This window comes from Meleagris gallopavo, chromosome 2 (genome assembly GCF_000146605.3).
Source record: "Meleagris gallopavo isolate NT-WF06-2002-E0010 breed Aviagen turkey brand Nicholas breeding stock chromosome 2, Turkey_5.1, whole genome shotgun sequence".
Taxonomy (NCBI): Eukaryota; Metazoa; Chordata; class Aves; order Galliformes; family Phasianidae; genus Meleagris; species Meleagris gallopavo.
The window spans coordinates 59311336-59327400 of record NC_015012.2 but is presented as its reverse complement, the minus strand read 5'-3'; positions in this window follow the sequence as shown (position 1 = coordinate 59327400).

Genomic DNA, 16065 nt, shown 5'->3' with positions numbered 1-16065 from the left:
GTATTTTTGGCAGCATGCACTGCTTCTAGTTGGGAAGTAAAATTGGGTTCCATTGGTGATTGTTTGCATCTTAGAATTGTCTACCCATATCTACAACAAAAGGAAGCAGCCCCTGCCCCTGTACACAGCTCACCATCTGTGCTTCTGATGCTACACAGAAGTTTGCATACTGGGGGGCTGCCTGTGGGAGACATGAGAGGATTGAAATAAGCAATGTGTTACTGAGAACAGCAGGCTCCAGTCTCAGGCTGTCACCTCTTCAGCCATATCCTGATACATCACAGTATGAGAACAGGCTTTGGCCATGCTGAAAGACACTTATAATACAAACACGCTTCTTGACACTCTTGACTTTGTAGGGCAGAATCTATGTTTGTCACGCATTTTTCTCCATCATTCAGCTCATTAAGAATGCTTTCATTCTTAATGAGCTGAATGGACTGGAAATAATAGCTTTTCAAACTTACCACTGTATTTTACCATATTCTGTTGCCACTCTCATGTGAGCAAGATTGTGTCAGCTGGTAAGAAGGCATTTCTTAGCATTTGAAAAAAGTATGTTATTTTGATGCTTGTCTCATTAAGCTGCTTAAAGCTCCTGAATATCTCCCAGTCAAAGTTTACCCTACCAGACTTTCACTCCTGTCATTTCAAGAAAAAGGGATGTCTTCTTTTTTGTACTAGGGAAAGTTAGAGTAAGGATCAGGAAAGAGCAGTAACTTCTGTCCTATATAATAGCTTGTCTAATTGATGGTGTTACCTATTTCCTCTTTATTCACTTATTTATGAAATGAGAATGATTTTTCTACCTCATCAGTATATTTTGAGACTTGGTTAATTGCCTGCAAGCTGATTTGGAAACCTGTCAATGCTGTATCTTCAATAAACATTAAAATGTATTGATCTCAGAGCTATGCCTTGGTTTTTTTAAACCATCAATATTTAGTAATCTTTTTAGAAAAACAATTGTTGTAAATAACATCCACCGGAAATTATTTCCTGGTAGCATGTTATTTAAGAAAAAAGTCACCTGTGTTATCAATTTGATTTTGCAAGCTTATTTCATGCATTTAGGTCTTGCATGTTTTCCTGTTGCATTAGCATGTCCATTTACATGTTTTTCTGCAGAGAATGTTGCTCTCCTTCCATTTTACCTTTCACTACCCTAGCCAAATTGTTAAAAGGATATAAGCTTTCCCCTTACTTTCCAATTCTCTGATTCCTTTCTCCACGGACGTAACCTTTGATCTCTCCCAGGTCCATAACCTTCATTAAACCATGTCTTTAAAGTACTTTGTGTATTCCTCTGAATTCTGAGTGCTTCTCAGCCTCTGCATATCTCTCCCCATTTGGCAGAGGAACTACATTGATTTTTCAGAAGATACAGCTGTTGGCTCTCTCAGTAGCTCACTTTGCACCAGCTCTTTCCAGAGAGCCAGGGGTGTCCAGTAACGTTTGCACTGCTATTCCTGCTGGCAATTTATTGTTTTTCAGATAGTTTGGATGTTCAGACTGAGGTTAAATGATACGGAGGGTGCTCAGTTGAGTTATGATAGTAATGACATCATTGTACTTGGGGTAAGATTACTCTAAGAATTTAACTCCAAATGCTAAGGCCTTTAAACCAGTGCTAATATGAACTTGGCAGAAGAGTCAGAGATCTCATGGCTGGTCCTTCCCCAAACAGAAGTCATGATTATGAAGTACTCTGAAGGCACATAATGAAGAGAAACCAAAATCAGGTTCAAGAATATCTAATCTGATCTTGTAAGGAATGATCCAGAGCAGGCCCTAAAAGAAACCTCCCTCCCACTGCTACTTCATTAATGATGGTGGATAATGAGAGTAAATATGTCAGAATAGCTGTGAGTGAATCTGGAAAAATACAGTAAGATCCTGAAATTTAAAAAAGTGAGGAAAAGGAGGACTGTTTCTCTGAAGACTTGACTGAGATAAAAGTAAATCTCAAGATGAATTCTTTGCTCTGTGTTTTCCAGGAGGATTATGGTATACAGCATGGGAGAAAAAGCCTTAGGAGACTATATGTACAGACACAAAACGTACCACATCTGAAGAGAAAGCAAGTCTCTAAGAATTTGATAGAAAACGTGATAAAATGCAACATATATTTGTCAGTATGCCAGACTTGCCTGGTGCCTTCCTTTGAAGAGGGAAATGTGGCTAATCTAACCCACATAGTCTTCAGTAATTCAGGAAGATAGTGCAAACACATGTGAATTAATTATTTAAAATGGAAAACAAGAAAACTTTTACAATAAAAAATACTGAGAAAGGAATTAGGAAAGTGTATTGAAAAGGGGAAGGCTAGTACTGAGCTGGGTTTGACACAAAACATAGGCTTGTAACTATAAATTTGCCAGTGACCCACAGGAGACATGCTCAGCAGAAGAGGACCAGGGTGAGAGGACATGAATGAGATGGAGGTTAGAATTGTGAAGAGGACAGAAAAAAATAAATATATGAATAGTTTGCTAACTCAAAAGAAATATACAGACCAGGAAATATGACTTATTTAGCCTAAATAAATACAACTGAGTGAAGAAATGTCTACACTCTAGAAACAGACCTGTGGTCACACATATGAGGGAAGAAGAGCTATTTAATTTATTGTTACTTTTTGTTGGCACAAGAGAAGACTGTAATAAGTTGGACACATGTAAATTTAGACTGAAAATGAGAGGTGAATTTCTTGCTTTTCAGATGGGATCATTTTCCCAAAAGTGAGAGAGATGTGGGCAATTTCAAGCAGCAGCCCAATCAATTTGTGATGGGGATTATGAGACATGTTTAACAATGAGAAAAAGAGACCAAACTTATACAGTCAGAAGTTGTCCTCTATTCCTACATGCTAGGAAAGGGAAAGAAAGACAGTATTCTAACATGATTCCATCATCCTACGTTTTTTCTTTCTTTCTTTCTAATTCATTTTTATTTTTGAAAATGGCACTTGGGAGCGCCTACAGCTTTGGCTGATACCAAGCAGAGCCATGGATGCTCAGCACCCCTCCATACAGAAGAAATGGGATGGGAAAGAAGTCTGTACTGCAGCACAACTTTGTCTCACTTGCACTAAGCCAGGATTCCTGTCTAGAAATCAACTTCAAAATTGCATACTTTTATGACACTGGACGAAGTAGCAAAGAAAAGCTGCAGTCATCCCTTATAAACCTGGCATTTCCTGCAATACAGTCAGCTTCAGATCTCATTTATTTTCTTCTAGGTAAGCTCCCAATTACTCAAAAAAAAAATTAACTCCAGTCCTGAAATGGACTTCTAGACCCATTAAAGTGGCAGAACAGACAGCAGCCCCTACAGCACAATCTACCAGAAGGAACATAATCTGTAGGATGTCAGTTGGAAATACTGATTTCAGGTGTTATCTTTATCAGTAAATTACTGTAATTTTAAAAATGGTATTCAGGTAATTCTGCAGACCTCTCAGCAGCTCCTTGCCTTGAGCTTTAATGCAGGCAGAGCTGTCATCTTCATGCACAATAATGTTTATGAGTTAGCCTCTTCGGCATGTATATGGAGAAAGCTCCTGGTGTGCAATGACATAAAATATCTACAAAGAAAGAAGGACATGGTTTCCCCAAACTACACATTTGGAAAAGCTGCATAGAAACAAGATAGGGATTTTCTCTTCCTTTTTTGTGAACTCACTTTAGCTTGACCTAAATTGCTAATTAATGCAAATTTTCTCAGTGAAAAAGATTACGGATACTCTTTCCCTTATCAGGTTTCAGACAAACAAATCCTTAATCTGTGCAATAAACTTCCTCTTTGAGACATTCTCCGTCATTTTTTATCTGCTTCTTTTTTTTTCATTTTATGGAAGAGCAATTTCATTTTCCATTTATCAGTCATTTATCTTCTTCCCATCCTGAATAAATTTGTATTTGCTCTTGGTCCAGACATAAGAGGACAATGAATTTCCAGGCTCACTGAGGTTACCATATCATCAGCTAGTGTTTAAGTGGCACAGGCAGTTCATTATTCATCATTCATCCTGGATTAACCATTTTGTTGTGTTATATAAAAGGGTAATTTATTTCAAGATGAGTGAAGTCATATATTGCAAAATGTTATCAGAAAGGTTTATAAAGAAGGCAAATGCCACAAAAGAAAGCAGTGCAAATACCACAAACCCCTGCTTCCCAAAACCATTTGGCAGGGACAGCAGTAGGTACCAATATAAGATCCCTCTGCTCTGGGATAATCCTGTTGGCTGACCAGCAATACTACATTTGCAAGCTTACCCCATTCTCAAAATCAATGCAGTGCTGTTGGTAACCCTGCATAGTTCTGGAGGGTGAGACCTCTGACTCCTCGTACAAGAAAGACATATCTTCTGCCAGTTAACAAAACCTTTTAGTTGAACTTTGGGAAAGTCAAAATGCATCTAGTATATGAAAAAGAGATTCCCCAACCACTTGTTACTAAAGCAAGTTAGTGGGGGATTTATACTGGATGCAACATCAGTGAACAGGACAAGGGATGGCAGCAGAACAAAAGTCCTCACGGTGAAGGTAATTATTTGCTATAAGATGATAATGTGTTTTAATATTTCAGTCTTATCAGATGGAGATACTTACACGCCATGACCCAAAACCATGTGAACACACTGGCTTTTCAGAATTCACCACAACTGGGGAAATTTTGGATTCTCTCTTTATGCTTACAAATGCCCCTCCTTTTTCTCCCCCATTCTTTTTTAGATTTCTGTGTCATCATTAATTAAAAAGTAATATTTAATTAAATATCATCTTGATCTTAGTCACACTGAATTATTATACCTCTTGCAGCCAAAAAAAAACAAAAACAAACAAACAAAAAAAAAACAAAAAAAAACAACAGGCATTGTCAATCACTTGATTTGTTTTTACAGAGTGTAAAGATTTTAAGTGAATGGGATCCATACTTGTTCCAGCTCTGCCAGCAGTGAGTGCTACAAGTCATTCAGAAAAACTAATAGTTTCTACTTTTCTTTTTATTTCGTCTGTGGGCTGCCTTTTAATTTCAGCCTTTCCTTCCTGTTCTCCAACCTCCGGATGTGATTAGCCCATACCCTGAATCATCTGACACAGCAGGCAATGTCCCAGAGGGTCAATGCTTTGTCATCAGAGAATATGCCAGGCTTTAAAAAAATCTAAACCTCAATTTCAAGTCAATATGAATGCACTTTCAGCCCAGCCAAAATCCACAAAGCTCTGTCAGTCCTTTCTGCACTCTTGGACAGAGCAACAAAAAGGATTGCAATTTAACAATAAACATTAGGCTAAATGTAAAACGAAAACAATGAAGATACGTTTTGCACTTTCTTCATTAAAAAAAAAATCTAATTGAGTTGAAAAAATAGCAACATTTCCCACGGTTTAGGGTATCTTAATCTAGATTTAAATAGACTTCTTTGAATTAGACTAGAAATGTGGACTTTTCTAGGAGAAAGACACTGTAACTTTAAACTGGAGCTATTGGGATCTCGTTCTTGTTTCATCAAAGATCCTGATGGTGATCTGAGGGAAGCCTATCACAACAAAATCATCCACATGAGAAATCTGCTTCTGGGTTCCAGACATTATCAAGTACAGCGGGAATAACAATACTTCATCCCTGCAGATAGATCTGCTGAGCTGCCCAGGGCAAGACCTGTCTCTCACTGTGAGTAGAGGATGTATTCAGTAGGTTGATGGTGTCAGTTATGGCCCCCAGGTGCTCTGGTGATGCAGTGGTCAAACAACTAACAACCTCACACTCTAGATTCAAATCAAGAAACCTAGCAGCTGTATTTCTGTAGGCACAGGGCTCTGGTGGTTCTTCAGACAGAGTGTCCAGAGCATTGGTAAGGAATTGAATCAAGTGGATCATATAAATCATATAATCATATAAACAGGAGGGGGAATGGCTGTTTATGAGGGTGGATAGTGATAAGACAAGGGGGAATGGTTTTAAGCTGAGATAGGGGAAGTTTAGGTTAGATGTTAGGAGGAAGTTTTTCGCAGAGTGTGGTGAAGCACTGGAACAGGTTGCCCAAGGAGATTGTGGATGCCCCATCCCTGAAGGCATTCAAGGCCAGGCTAGGTGTAGTTCTGGTCAACCTGGTCTAGTGGTTGGATACCCTGCACATAGCGGGGGGTTGAAACTAGATCATTGTGGCCCTTTTCAACGTAGGCCATTCCATGACTCTATGATTCCGTGATAACTTTAAACCACCTTGCCCCAACCTTCCAGTAATTAAAATCACTACGTAACTCATCCAACAAACAAAATATATGTCAGTGGAAACCAGTAACCCTTTATGAACATGTAGCTCTTTTTGCTTGTATATGTTTCAAGCACTGATGTAAGAACAATGTGGTTAATACTTGAATCCTTGATTTGTTATAAGGAGGATAGTGGGAGTAAGAGAAATGTCAGGGAATGTATGTATCTATTGACAGAAATGTATATAGAGAGAATTTCCTTCAGTTGTGTCTGTAAATTGGCTTTACTGATTTCACCCATCTTTGTCACAACATCAAGAAGTAAACATCTGATAAAAATGAGAACGTTCTGAATTGAAAAATGGCTATTTTCTTCTGATCCTCTGTCCAGGACTGTTCCAGTATTCTGATTTCTTCAAATACGACTATAACTAACAATCTTTTCCAATGAGAAATTCACTCAACACTAGTATAGCTTTGAAAACAAAACTAATCAAAGCTAAAGTTAACTATCTTCCCTGATTCTAGATGAAAACTATATAGAGGCTTCCAGAGATAACTTGTCTTAGCTCTAAACAGAGATAGAAGGCAACTGACAGTAATTAGCCTGGTACAGGAACTACAAGCTATTTTGCTTCCTCTTTAAGGATACCTTTCTTTTTAAAGATTTGGACAATTTTTGGTGAGCTTGGTATCAAACATACATGTACCACAAGTAACGTACCTAAATAAGAAGCTATCTGAGACAAGAACCCTTAATATGGACTGATTGTGAGTGGTGTCTGAATTGTTTCTGTGAGTCTTAAAGAAACCACTTTGGAAACTACAAAAAAAAAAAATCATAAAAGGCTGCACTTTTTTTCCTCCAAGTGACTTTGCTAGCATTTTGCATGTCAGCCCTTACATATGGCATCTCAGTGCCCAGAAAGGGCTCACTCTGGCTTTTAGATAGTAGCTGCTATGAGCTTCACTCTCTTTGCCTGAAGGGTTAAATGGACTGACTGTATTCTCAGAATAACGAAGAGAGAGAATGAATGAGAATGAATGAATGAATGAATGAATGAGTGAGTGAATGGAGCAGCTTATCTGCTTTTACTCTAGTCTATTTAAATACAGGGTTCTCGTTTTAATCATTCAGGAAATCCTTTCCATAGAGAAGTCTTTGCTACCAATCTCTTTCTGATGCTTTGCTTCTGACTGTGTCTACACAGGCATATTCTGAATACCTGTCCTGCTGCCATATGGAAATGACTTTGTTGCTCAAGTTAAATGGAGAGTGTGTGTGACTCTAAAAGAGTTGAGAAAACAAATGATTTAGCTAAAGTGATAAGGTAGAGCAGTGCATGCACACTAGTTTAAGGGAACTAGCAGTCAAACAAAATACACAGTAGACTTCTCTAAAACCTGACATATTTGTCTAAGCTAAAAAATATAATAGAAAACAAAATGCAGGTGTACCTCCCTCAACCTTTTTTCATGTGTTAATTGCAATTGCAGGCAAATTACAGGCTGTGGAATATTTTGCTGAGCTCACAAACACCTCTTTGTTCTCTCTTTTTTTTTCCCTCTCTGAGATGATGAATGGAGGTGGGTAATGCTGCGCTTTAGGCAAGTGAATGAAAGGTGTGGAGGGAGTCGTACCCCTAGGTGCATGTGGAGGAGGCAGAGCGCAAGACAAGCTGCAACAAACCTGCACTCTGATTTGTATTGTATTATCCCACTCTGAATAGCTGCTTGTATTGCGTCAAGCCCTGTTGTGGTCAGCCCTGACTGAGAAATACATTCCTCAGCACAGAGTGCTTACGTAATGCCTTTTGGACCCTGTCCCCATCTCCAGATCTCCTTCACCCCACAGCATTATTGCCCTTGGTGTTTCATTGAACTGCCCATGCAACGAACTCCATGCATACGAGACTGGCATAAAAATACCTTCCCTCCTCAGTGACTTTCACGCAAACCAAAATAACTGCAACAAAAAAAGAAAGTGAAAAGAAAGAAACAATAAAAGGAAAATCTTACCCTCTTTTTAAAGAACTGAAAGGCTGAGCACTTCTTAACTGGAAATCCATTCATGTCTTTGTTGACCATTTTCCACAATGAAGGGTGGACAGTGATAGATCCAGGATGGCACTTGCTTAGTGCATCTGCTTTCCTCTGTAGCCCTTCAGTTAATTAAGACAGAGAAGGATGGGAGCCTCACCAGCACGGCTAGGGCAGCTGCCCTTTACACATTTATACTGCTGCACCAGCTACTGCAGCAGCAGCAGTGAGCACCAGCCTTTCCCAGCCTTCAATTGCAGCAGGCTATTAGCTTTGTAGAAACGTCCTCTAAATACACACACTCCTATAAAAGCCCGTGACAGCTTTCACATCATGAGCAGCAGGTCTGAGGCTGAGTGAGTCTCACACAAACCTGGGTCCTTCCATCCGGCGGGTCCTATTGGTATCACATGCTCCATAAGCAGCAAGGCTATTGGGCTCGATTTGCTATTCCTCTTCTCCAGGTGATGTGATTCACTGCTGTTTGAGATGAGAGCAGGTTTTGATTGTGCAAATTCCAGTGGGAGCTGCTGTTCAGCAACAGCAGAGAGAGAGAGAGAGAGAGAGAGAGAGGGAGGGAGAGATGCACAGTCAGACCAGCTGAGCACAAATAACCATACAAAGGATAGGAGGAAGGCTCAGAGAAAGAAGTGCTGAAAGGCAGTGTGTTTCCCTTTGGGGGAGTGACAAGGATAGGCTCTCATTTTATATATAGACAGTCTTTGAGTGAAAAGAAAGATAGGTCTGTCAATTTTTTTCTTTCTTTCAATTTACTTTTTTTTCCCCTATGTTGCTCTTGTTGCAATGATTTAGACTGTGATACTTTGGAAAAAAGCCTATCCAATGATCAGTGCAACACTGGCTTACATGACAGGACATACGGTAGACAGGGAAGCATTGAGCTTCATTGTGAAGTTCAGTGAGCTTAAAGAAAGCCAGTGGTTCCCATAAATTACAATTACCACATATGATGCAGATAAATGTAAAGCAAGCAGACACAGACAAATCTGTTCAGATATTTCTCCTTATTCTGCACTAGAAACAGGGATATATAGCATTTAAATATGGAAGAACTCTTTCATTACAGGAAAACAGGTCTGAAAGGCATCTTGAAAAGACACCTTGGCTAGCCTCTTGTTTATTAAATTTGATTGAGACATATTTCACCAAACCTAGTGATTCCAATAACACCTGTTTAACTAAACTGTAAAACATCATTTAATTATGCTGTCTTCTCCAACAAGGTCTGAAAAATAAAAGAGACTTCTTCACTTCCTCTTGTCTTTTGTTCCAGACTAATAAACCTCAGCTTCAAGAAAAGACCTTACCTTTAATATTAAACTGGTTTCCGGTTCTAGCTGTAGCTTCCTCTTCAGCCTTTCTCTGTGAGACCAGTCAGCCTCAGGGTACAGAAATTTTTCCTCTCATTTGAGGATTCTGTCTACTGTAAATTGGTTACTTCTCAAGTGTCTCTATGATAAGGTAAATAAAATGAGCATTTCGCATTTATCAGTGGAATCTGCTTTCACAAGTCCTTGAACACATTTTGTCACTCTTCTCTGCTCCTTTCATTCCTTTTTTTTTTTCAGAAGATGCTTGAAAATTAAGATCACCTAAACTTTGTGTCCTACATCAGCACAGGTTTCTTCTTATTATATTTACAGGTGAAACTATGAACTGACTCTTACTGTCACCACTGTGGCTATTTCACAGAAAATTCCACATTTTTTTCTGGTATGCGTACCTAACTGAGACCCCATGTCACAGTGCTTGCAGGATATGACCCATTTTCAAGCCAGTAGCATGCAGGATATATTTCCTTATTTTGTACTTCTACCCTTCATTCTTTATTTGCAAACAGTTTTTCTGCATTACTATTAGACTTGGAATTTCTTGAGTAAACAGTTATCTTAAAGTCATGTCATTTATTCAAAAGTCTCTTTCCTTTTTCCTTTTTCCTTTTTTTTCCTTTTTCATTTCCTTCCCTTCCCCTTTGCCTTCCCCCTTGCCCCCACCCTTCCTCTTTTCTTGCCACCAGGATGAAAATTCTAGTCAAAATTGCAGGGAGAACGTAGAACACTGCCATGGATCAGAATTCAGAGCAGTTCCTTGGAAAGTTACAAGTTCAAGGTCCAAGTCACACAAAAGACAAAATTTTGCATTTTGGTGCCCTTAATGAACTGTCCAAAGCAGTGAGCTGAAGAGCCAAAATCTTGTCAGAATTGTTCAGCTTTGGAGAACTAGTAAAATAGTCACTGGAGCAAGGAGAAAAGGAATTTTCCACTCTGCCCCTTTCTCTGCAGCTAATGTATTTTACCAAGCAGCAATTCAGCCCAGCTTCTGAAACCTGACCAGCAGTTCAGTTACCAGAGTCATGCTAAAGGGTTTTTCAGAAAGTCTGGAATTTTCAACACATCTCAGTGAGAGCTGCCTGAACTGAGTACCCTTTACACACAGTCACTAGCAATTTGGGAAAAATCTTTCCATTAATCCTTTCATGTGCCTTAGAGCTATCAGGCCTATATTTCTGTGCCTATAGGTAGAGAAGTAGATGATAATGAATTTCTACCAGTGGCATCTCCCAGTGCTCTGTTCTGGGCACCATGTGCTTTGTCATCTAATCTGATTGCATATCTGATTGCATAATAGGAAACTTTTGTTCAGAAATGGCTTTCACTTGGGTTAACCATCCAGCTTGCTGTGCACGCAGATTTATTTTTGAGATCTTTGATCTATTCAGCCACAGCTTTGATCTGTCTCTCAGCCTCAGATATTTCTCCTGAGGGCTCAGTGCAATCTCCTCTTTTACGAATGCATTTTTGATGCCTCTATCTTCTCTGTTGGATTCCCAAACTACTGGCTGAAATATCCTTCTCCTTCCCCCTTCCAGGGCTGATAGTAGTACTGACTGGCCTGTGAATATATCTCTTGGGTCCTACTGTCAGGGCCTTGGCCTTCAGATCCTTTTTGCTATTTATTTTATTTGTGTGTTGACCTATTTTAATCTGGACAAGTTATGCACTTAAGCTTATTTCCATTAGAAGAAATAATAATAAACTGCCTTCAAAGTAGCCTGATAGTTTTAAAGTACTGCAGGAAATGTTTTTGGAGGCAGGTGCATTCATGCTTGGAGAATGCGCTAGTATGCTTCTACTGCATCATGCAAAGCCTTCTTGGCGTCTCCAGGATATCAGCATTTTGATAAGATTTCTTCTGAGCTGAAACCCTTCTGGCAATGTGGCCTCAAGGGATTTTATTTGCTGGTTTTTTTTACCACAGTATCAGAAATGTGATTCAGTGGCTGCAGAGCTTATATTAGCACATGAGGGCAAAAGTCTGAAGGAGAAGCAGAAGTTACCCCATACATCTGTTCTTCCACCAGTAGACAAAGATTTAAAGTCAGAGAGATTTTCCTGAGAAAAAGTGCCAAAATCATGGCTTCGTAATTATATCTGAAATAAGCATAAAACTCCATTTTCTCTGCATTTAACTACAATCAAAAAGCATAAAAATTGAGAAGGAAAATAAGAATCTGAGCCAAGCCAAGCCCCTCAGAGGTTCTTTATTGTGACTGCCATGAAATACCAAAGGCTTTCATCAACTTGGTGACCTGCCAGATGTACCAGGCACTTTAAACAAGTCCTACAGGTACTTCATGCTTTAACGGACTTTAGTGGTTTCCATCGAACTGCCATATACTCAAACAGTGATAAGTTTTTTATTAGTGCAGTCAGGAAAGAAATGCAGAAATTTTCTAGTGGTAAAAATTTGGAGAGCTGAACAGTGTATACTAATATTTAAATATCTGTAAGGTGGTCCCTTGGGAGATCGTTCTTTTACTGCAGATCTTCCTGAAGGAGTACTATAAATGTAGAGTAACACAGTATGCAGAGGAGCAAACGCATGGACCAGAAATACTCTGCTGGGCCTTTTACAAACACAACATGCTAGTAATTGTCCTTGCCTTTAAACACAAGTGCAATATAACAGGTGGTAAATCAGACAGGGTACATCAGCAAACAAGTAAATCATACTGATAAACGTAGCAGCTTAAATCTTCTCTCCCGGTCCAAGAATTTTCAAGTCTCAGGTCTTCAATATCACAGCCCTCGGTGTACTTTCAAAGCTGCCCACATCCCTGGCATGAGGCAAAAATATGTTGCAGATCATCTATTGCATCCTATCAGTGGTGAGTTCTTACACAGCCACTCAGTGTTAGTGGGTGCTCCTTCCCTGCCCTCTCCTCCTTTGCAGTCAGGAAAAATGGGTATTTTCCAGCAACTATAGTTCTGACATTTGATCCAACAATTGTTGACACAGCTTGTTTCATGGAGTATCATTTTTTAACAGCTCAGAGTAGAAGAAAGCAGAACAGAGAAGAATGAGCATTTGACCCTTCCAGTCTTTATCCAGTCTTCAGAAATGGGGCTAGTTTAGTCTGCACATCTAGCACTCAAAACTAGCAGTGCATCCACACTTGGTTTTTCAGCCATGCCATTTTCTTTTGAGGTATTTCTGGGGCTCTTCTCAGTGCTGATTAAGATTTCTGGTGTTCATTTGGGGAAAAATTAAAACATAATACAACCACAAGAAAGCTATGGTATTTTCCTGAGGCAAAATAACACCCATGGTATCATAAGAAGATGGAAGGAAGAGGGAAGGGGAATTTCCTCAGCCACAAGAAATGACAAAAGAAGATTTCTCTGAAAAGTGCTGTCTAGAAACATGGCATTACCAGATAGTGGGATGGTCACTGTAAGTGCTCCAGCTCTTCCCCATTAGAACTGACTGACGGTGCCAGTCTTCTGCAGTTTGTAGTGGCTCATTAGAGAAGGAAACCTAACTGCTCCCCAGCAGTTCAAACTTTTTAAAAGTGGCTTACAACAGGGTTTTTTTTTTTTCCACACACAATATCAAAAGCAATCTTAAGGCGTGATAGTTTGAAATCCTTCCAGCCCTGTGAGCAATTGTTCCATATTTCATAGGTGAGCCAAAATCTCTATGAGTTGTACATAGTTCTCATTTCTAACCCACAGAGAGCTGGAGAAATAAAACCATTCCACAGGAAGAAAACATCCATCTATATCCTATAGGCCACAAAACAATCACCAGAAAATAATGAGTTTTGCCTGATGCTGACCTGAGCAGAATTCAAACACTGCAGATTTCCATGACCGCCATCAGTCAGTTTTGCTAAATAGCTTGAGTAGCTGCTTTTTAATTTTTCCATACTTGACTTTCACTGTTTGATTATTTAAGGCTTCTCATTTCCTCGAGTGTTACGTAGAAGAGGGATGAAAAAAATGATACACGAAACCATGAAATAAAATAAAACTGACTGAGAGGAAGGGCAGATTGGGTTCAAAAGCAAACAAAATTTCACTGGAATAGACAGAGATGCTTTGTTTACACCAGGACTCTGTTTTTCCCAGAAAACTTCAATCTAGAATAAAACAGGATAGAGGAAGGTCATCGTTATTACCACAAGCACTTAATTAGATTTTCTAACTGTATCTTGATTGATCTGTAAGATTTAAAGAGATAGGCGAGCAAAAAACACTTGGGGGAAAAAATTTGATGAACACTTTATCAAGACAGTAATTTTCTCTAGATCCTTTTGCATTCTTTAAATCCATACATAAAGCAAAACTTCCCTTCAGTCACAGCAGCACCACACAATGTGCCGGTTGATGCTGAGGCTGAATGAGCTCTCTGCGGCTCTCTCTCATTCATCCCAGCTCTCAGGCTGGGGCCAGTGTACACACACAGCCCTGCATTGCATCTCTGTGACAGTGTCAGTGGGATAGTTCTGTCTGCCAAGACTTCTGCTGGGTCTATGGCCACAGAGGAATGGACAAGCTTGCCAGGTAGAAGGAAGCATGCAGGCAATTTAAGTCCTTCTAAAATAAATTAAAAACAACAACAAAAACAGCAAAAACACAATAATATTGAAATAAATGTCTTGCCATATTTGTATTCCATTATTTCATTCATGCTCCTGCTGTCCTCTGTGACGGGGCCGTGTCCTGACATTTCCAGGTTTGGGGCTTTCTGCATGGTCTGTCCATGTAAGCCATTCTTTTCCCAAGTAGAAAGAAATTAAGGCCAATCTGAGAGAGATTTAAACAAAATCTGTGATATTTGAGGGGGTGGAAGTTTAGCAACTGCCCTGCTTATTTGAAAGAACATCATGACATGACATCATTATTAATACCTGGTTACAGACAGAAGATACAGTTTCCATTCCCTCCAACGACACCTTGAGGCATGGAAGCACTGGTGTTTTTAGAGGATGGTTAGCATAAGCAAGCTCTATGGAATATTCTGTCATTTTGCCTTATAAATCTCAGTTTTCTACTAGGTTTAATTAAAGGTGTGCATTTTATTAAACAAACAAAGAAACAAGCAAACAAACAAAAAGCCACAGCAGGATGCACATTTACCTTGGACATTTCCTAGTGCTGTCAAGGACAGTTTTATGGGAAAGTACAGACAAATCCAATGTGGAGAGGCTGTTCATTTTCCTCAGCAGGCTCAGCATGCATGCTTGAGCACTCATGCTGTGGAAATCTGCTCACTCTGGCTAGCAGGTTGAGAAATGAATTATATCAACCATCCCTCTAGGCAAAAAAAATAAAAAAATAAAAAAAAATGAAAATCTCCTGATTGTTACAGTAGCTGGGTTTGAGCTCCCATTGTCCTTCAGTTTTGGGGGGGTTGTTTTTGGCTGCAGATTTTCTACCATTTTCATCTTCTCGCTTCCCAGGTTTTTATGTCTGCCCTGGTCACTTTTTCTACTCATGACAAAAACATTAGGCACAAACAGTATGATATTGACTGTAAGAAACAGCCACTGGCACACTTGTCTGCTGCTGTGCCTTCTCCCTTGTCAGCTGGCCCTTAGAGACATCTCCTGATGCTCCTCTTGATTCCTCTTCATGGTGAATTCTAGCTCAGTGTCTCCACATTACCTGTACTGTAGTATTTTTTTTTCTGTTTATTTAAGCAATCAATTCAACTAGAAGTTTTCCTATTAATTACCCTTCTATATTCTCCTGTCAAGTGGATAACCACATTTAATTTGGTATCCAACATTCCTTTGTTTCACTCTGCCTCACTGTATACAAAAAGCACAAATAAGTGCATATACCCCAGCTAAAACAGGCTTGCTTAAAGACTCTCTGGCACAGAGGTGAGGAAAAGACACTGGTGGACCATCACCAACTTAGAAATATTCCCAAAAAACCTGATACCTCAGAAGTATCAGATGAATCACAATTACTCATTCGATCCTTCAGATGGTTGGGGAAAGGGACATGGGGTAATGACTTATTAATGTTAGCTCATATCATCTAAAATTTGCAACAACCCACATGCAGCTCAGTTACAGTGACTGCCATGTAGAGCAGACTGAGCCAAGAACCACCCAGCCTCCATTGCTTCACTCTCAAACTTTGCTGACTCCTGTTGCAGTCAGACCCAAGGTATGAGCTGTTTGTGTAGGAGTGTTTCCAAGTAATATTTCTCCAAGGCACGGTAACACTGATATACACACTCTACTTGTCCAAATCATCACCTAGCCCTGCAAAAGGGCAAAATGAGTAGTAGTGCTGGCTGATTTTTTCACTATATCTAAAGGTCTGGCAAACAGTCCTAAGCTGCATTGAAGACCTGGGCTGAGCAATACTGGGGTCCACAGTATATAATCTGACACATTCTCAAGGAGAAAAGGAGATGAATTGGCTTTCTAGAAGACAATGCTTTTGTTGGTTTAAAAAAAGGAAAGGAAAGGAAAGGAAAG